This window comes from Theropithecus gelada, chromosome 1 (genome assembly GCF_003255815.1).
Source record: "Theropithecus gelada isolate Dixy chromosome 1, Tgel_1.0, whole genome shotgun sequence".
NCBI lineage: Eukaryota > Metazoa > Chordata > Mammalia > Primates > Cercopithecidae > Theropithecus > Theropithecus gelada.
The window spans coordinates 60341654-60348038 of record NC_037668.1 but is presented as its reverse complement, the minus strand read 5'-3'; positions in this window follow the sequence as shown (position 1 = coordinate 60348038).

The following is a 6385-nucleotide window of genomic DNA, read 5'->3' as shown; positions in this document are numbered from 1 at the left end:
TTTTTGAGACGGAGTCTCGCTCTGTAGCCCAGGCTGGAGTGCAGTGGCCAGATCTCAGCTCACTGCAAGCTCCGCCTCCCGGGTTCACGCCATTCTCCGGCCTCAGCCTCCCGAGTAGCTGGGACTACAGGCGCCCGCCACCTCGCCCGGCTATTTTTTGTATTTCTTAGTAGAGACGGGGTTTCACCGTGTTAGCCAGGATGGTCTCGATCTCCTGACCTCGTGATCCGCCCATCTCGGCCTCCCAAAGTGCTGGGATTACAGGCTTGAGCCACCGCGCCCGGCCCGATAATTTTTTTTTTTAGTAGAGTTGGGATTTCACCATGTTAGCCAGGATGGTCTCGATCTCCTGACCTTGTGATCCGCCTGCTTCTGCCTCCCAAAGTGCTGGGATTACAGGCGTGAGCCACCGTGCCCAGCCAAAGGTAGAGTGTTTTCTAAATTCAGTCCTTTCTTTTTCTTTTCTTTTCTTTTTTTTTTTTTTTTTTGAGACGGAGTTTTGCTCTTGTTGCCCAGGCTGGAGTGCAATGGCATGATCTCGGCTCACTGCAACCTCCGCCTCCCAGGTTCAAGCAATTCTCCTGCTTAAGCCTCCCGAGTAGGTGGGATTACAGGCGCCCGCCACCACTCCCAGCTAATTTTTGTATTTTTTAGTAGAGATGGAGGTTTCACCATGTTGGCCAGGCTGATCTTGAACTCCTGACTTCAGGTGATCTGCCGGCCTCAACCTCCCAAAGTGCTGGGGTTACAGGCATGAGCCGCTGTGCCCGGCCCTAAATTCAGTCCTTTCTAATCTACCATATGGAGGAAGGATTAAGTGCACAGACCTTGGCATCATATAAACTTGGGTTCAAGTCCTGGCTTTCCTTTTTACTAGCTGTGTAACCTTGGGTAACTCCTCAGCTTCCTCCTCCATTAAATGGGTTGATCCTACTTACCTCCTGGGGATCTAATGCAATAATGCACATAAAGCATTCAGCACTGGGTCTGGCGCATAGTAAGTCAGGTAATGGCACCTGTAGTTAATATCCTTTCTTTCTGGTCAATTCCCCCCACCTCCCAACTCCTACCTCCTAGGCATATTTCGCTGGATGTCCAAGTCAAATTCTAAATAGCCAAAAGCAAAATTTCATCTCTTCTTTTTCCTCCCTAAACACCAGATTCTCTTGCTGCCCTACCTCTATTAATGCCTCACCATCTTTCACTGAGGCCTGAGGCCTAGCCCTCAGGGATGTTGTACAAACAAGTACCAAAGCTATGTGCAGCGGAGGCCTACTTGAAAAATCATTGTCTTTGCCCTTAAGGAACTCTCAAGCTGGTGAGAGAGTTAGACAGACAAACAAACATGATAAGATAATTGCTCTACTAGAGGTTTATATGGAGGACTTTCTATGCTTAGAAGAAATGCTGAGCTGGGCGCAGTGGCTGACGCTCGTAATCCCAGCAATTTGGGAGGCCGAGGTGGGTGAATCACCTAAGGTTGGGAGTTCAAGATCAGCCTGACCAACATGGAGAAACCCCGTCTCTGCTAAAAATACAAAATTAGCCGGGCGTGGTGGTGCATGCCTGTAATCCCAGCTACTTGGGAAGTTGAGGCAGGAGAATCACTTGAACACAGGAGGCAGAGGTTGCAGTGAGCCGAGATTGCACCATTACCCTCCATCCTGGGCAACAAGTGCGAAACTCCATCTCAAAAAAATAAAAAATAAAAAAAAGGAGTGCTGAAGTGTGACTGGATCAATCCAGGAAGACTTCCTGGAGATGATAGCATTTGGGTTGACACCTGTAGGCTGAGTAGGGGCTTGAGAGGCAGACAAGTCAGGGAGAGCCAAAAAAAGTACCCACAGACAAAGGTGTGGCCACGAGAAGGCAGGGACTGGAAGCTTGCATGTGTTTTAGAGAGCTTCTCTGGGGCAGCATGGAGGATGCTGGAGGGGAGAAAAGCTGAGGCAGCAGACAGATCCAAGAGGAAGATTTAGGATCTGAAAGTTTACTCCTGCTTTGCTATGAAATGCTGTGCAAACTTAGGAAAGTCACTTGAGCTCACTGAGCTTCCCTCCCTCATCTGTCAAATGGAGAGAATAATAGGTACCCATGGGGATGCTGGGGAGGGCTGAATGAGCTAATGGAAGGGAAAGTGCTGGGTAAATGCAAGCTGTTGTTATTGTAGAGAATCCACCGGGGCAGGCCGTGTTTCATCTGCAGCCCCACCTCAAAAATGGCCTCCCTGAGCCTCCTCCAAGTCAAGTCCACATCCTCCCAGGCTAGGGGGTAGGGTGGGGTGCAGGATGCAGGGGAAGGATGCACACACACCTAACTATGGATCTTGGCTCACTGGCTGTGTGACCTGGGACCAGTGTCTTCCCTCTCTGAACCTCATTTCTTAGAGCTAAGAACCCAACTTACAGGGCTTCTGTGAATTCTGTGGGACCAGGTAAGTGATCATTAATTGTAGACAATTAGTTCCCTGTCCCCTGCTCTCCAATTCCCTCCTCCAGGGCCTGGCACCAAGCTGAGCAGAGTGGGAAACAGTAAAAAGGTTTTTTTGTTTGTTTGTTTTTTGTTTTTGAGACGGAGTCTTGCTCCGTCGCCCAGGCTGGAGTGCAGTGGAATGATCTCGGCTCACTGCAAGCTCCGCTTCCCGGGTTCACGCCATTCTCCTGCCTCAGCCTCCCAAGTAGCTGGGACTACAGGCACCCGCCACCACACCCGGCTAATTTTTTGTATTTTTAGTAGAGATGAGGTTTCACCGTGTTAGCCAGGATGGTCTCGATCTCCTGACTTTGTGATCCACCCGCCTCGGACTCCCAAAGTGCTGGGATTACAGGCATGAGCCACTGCGACCGGCCGAAACAGTAAATATTTTTTTTTTTTTTTTTTTTTTTTTTTTTTTTTTGAGACGGAGTCTTGCTCTGTAGCCCGGGCTGGAGTGCAGTGGCCAGATCTCAGCTCACTGCAAGCTCCGCCTCCCGGGTTTACGCCATTCTCCTGCCTCAGCCTCCGGAGTAGCTGGGACCACAGGCGCCCGCCACCTCGCCCGGCTAGTTTTTTGTATTTTTAGTAGAGACGGGGTTTCACCATGTTAGCCAGGATGGTCTCGATCTCCTGACCTCGTGATCCGCCCGTCTCGGCCTCCCAAAGTGCTGGGATTACAGGCTTGAGCCACCGCGCCCGGCAACAGTAAATATTTAATAACAGATGGGCTGAGAGCTCCTAACTGAAGGGAGATGTGGAAGAGCTGGACGACACTTGCTTCCCCAGCAGGGGCAGCTGTACAGACAGGCCGACCTGGGCTTCAGGGCTAGTGACAGCCGGATCCTGAAGGAGCTCTTGCCTCCAGTGACTTCCTGAGGGAGCCGCAGTGGTCTTCCCAGGGTACCATAGCCCCACAACACATCTCTCCTATTCTCTCATTCTGCTGCTCAAGTGAACATCAAATGGATGCGGACCCCACTCAGCAACCACCCACTGAGTCCCTCTCCACTGTGCCAAGCCTCTCCTGGCACTACAAATTCAGAGAGGAAGGAGGCCAGCCCTTGCTCTTCAGGTCCTCCCATCTAGCTGTGAGAGTGATGGAAAACATGTTTGCTAAAATGTGATAGCTATCCTGGGCAACATAGGGAGACCCTGTGTCTATGAATAATTAGAAAAATTAGCCGGGAGTGATGGCACGTGCCTGTGGTCCCAGCTACTCGGGAGGCTGAGGTGGGAGGATGATCGCCTGAGCCTGGGAGGTCAAGGCTGCAGTGAGTTGTGATCGTGCCACTGCACGCTATCTTGGGCAACAGAGCAAGACCCTGTCTCAAAAAAAAAAAAAAAAAAAAAAAAAAAAAGGCTGGGTGGCCGGGCGTGGTCCTGGGGGCTGCAGCTGTGCATGTCATCACTTAGTCACTTGCCTGGTAGTCACCTACGAGTCAATGATTCAAAGGTTTCCATCCCAGGGATATGTCTGCCCCTTAGTTGAAATTTACAGCGACAACGCCTTTGATCAGGGGAGCCACTAAGGGACTGAGACTTGAGTCCCAGAGCAATCAGGCAGAGAGACTGTGCAGCTTCCTTTCCCTTCCTGCCCAGAGGTGCTGCCTCTCCCTCTGGCCCTGGGCCTCCCCTTTGTGAATTTCTGTCTCTGTGGTTGTCTGTGGGCTGAGGCAGCAAAAAGAACATTTTGGAGTGAGCCAGAGGTAAATCCAAATCCTGGTTCTATTACTAACTAGCTATGTGACCTTGGTCCAATTTCTTATCCGCTCTGAGTCAGTTTTGCAGAAAATGTTCAAATTTGCAGTATCTTTACGTACTTGTATGCAAATTAGTAGAAAAAGGCCAGAGGTTGGTCAGGCGGCGGTGGCTCACGCCTGAAATCCCAGCACTTTGGGAGGCCGAGGTGGGTGGATCACCTGAGGTTGGGAGTTCAAGACCAGCCTCACCAACATGGAGAAACCCTGTCTCTACTAAAAATACAAAATTAGCCGGGCGTGGTGGTGCATGCCTGTAATCCCAGCTACTCGGGAGGCTAAGGCAGGAGAATCACTTGAACCTGGGAGGCGGAGGTCGCAGTGAACCGAGATTGCACTATTGCACTCCAGCCTGGGCAACAAGGTGAAACTCTCTCAAAAAAACAAAAAACAAAAAAAGGGCCAGATGTGGTGGCTCATGCCTGTAATCCCAGAACTTTGGGAGGCTGAGGCAAGCAGATCATGAGGTCAGGAGTTGGAGATCAGCCTGGCCAACATAGTGAAACCCTGTCTCTACTAAAAATACAAAAAAATTAGCCGGGTATGGTGGCAGGCGCCTGCAACCCCAGTTACTTCAGAGGCTGAGGCAGGAGAATCACTTGAACCTGGGAGGCGGAGGTTGCAGTGTGCTGAGATTGCACCACTATTCTTCAGCCTGGGAGATAGTGCAAAAAAAAACAAAACAAAACAAAACAAAAAGGCCGGAAGGGTTTATACTACCCTTCTCATTAATAGTGGTTGGGGTAGGGTGGGAAAGGGGTATGTGATAGGGAACTTTTACATTGTATCCTATTTTCTCCTGTATTATCTGGGCCTTTATAAGCATGTATATTACTGCATTTGTAAGAAGCGGGGATAATCCTACCAACTTTACAGATTATTGGAAGGATTTTAAGAAGATCCTACAGATAAAACTCTTCTCATGCTGTCTGCTGCAAAATTGGCTCTCACCAAGTATTAGTTCCCTTCTCTTCTCTTCCCCTTGCCTGGAACTGTGTTTCTATTTGTAAGTGTTTGCCTCTTTACATCTATGTTTGTTTACAGGGCCTGATTGAATCTGTCTGTGGTTTATGGGCTGCTAAGCATCTGTGTGTATTCTGTTATTATATTGGTGAATGTCTGCACATCTGGAAATGTGTGCATTTGTGTATGTGTGTCTGTGTGTCTCTGTATAAGTGAGTATATGTTGGTGGGCGAGGTGGCTCACGCCTGTAATCCCAGCACTTTGGGAGGCTGAGGCGGGTGGATCACGAGGCCAGGAGATGGAGACCCTCCTGACTAACATGGTGAAACCCCATTTCTACTAAAAATACAAAAAAATTAGCCAGGTATGGTGGCGGGCACCTGTGGTCTCAGCTACTAGGGAGGCTGAGGCAGGAGAATGGCATGAACCTGGGAGGTGGAGCTTGCAGTGAGCCAAGATCCTGCCACTGCACTCCAGCCTGGGGGACAGAGCGAGACTCTGTCTCAAAAAAAAAAAAAAAGTGAGTATATGTTTGGGTGTATTGGTGGTGTGTATGTGTGTGGGGTGTAGCTGTGTATCTCAGCTTCTGTTTGTGTCTGTTTATATGTATTTATTTTATTTTTTATTTTTTTTTGAGATGGAGTCTCACTCTGTCACCCAGGCTGGAGTGCAATGGCATGGTCTCAGCTCACCGCAGCCTCCACCTTCCGGGTTCAAGTGATCTTCCTGCCTCAGCCTCCTGCATAGCTAGGATTACAGGCACCTGCCACCACACCAGGCTAATTTTTGTATTTTTTTTTTTTTTTTTTTTTTTTGAGACGGAGTCTCGCTCTGTCGCCCAGGCTGGAGTGCAGTGGCCGGATCTCAGCTCACTGCAAGCTCCACCTCCTGGGTTTACGCCATTCTCCTGCCTCAGCCTCCCGAGTAGCTGGGACTACAGGCGCCCGCCACCTCGCCCGGCTAAGTTTTTTTTTTTGTATTTTTTAGTAGAGACGGGGTTTCACCGTGTCAGCCAGGATGGTCTCGATCTCCTGACCTTGTGATCCGCCCGTCTTGGCCTCCCAAAGTGCTGGGATTACAGGCTTGAGCCACCGCGCCCGGCCTAATTTTTGTATTTTTAGCAGAGACGGGGTTTTCACCATGTTGGCCAGGCTGGTCTCTAACTCCTGACCTCATGATCCACCCACCT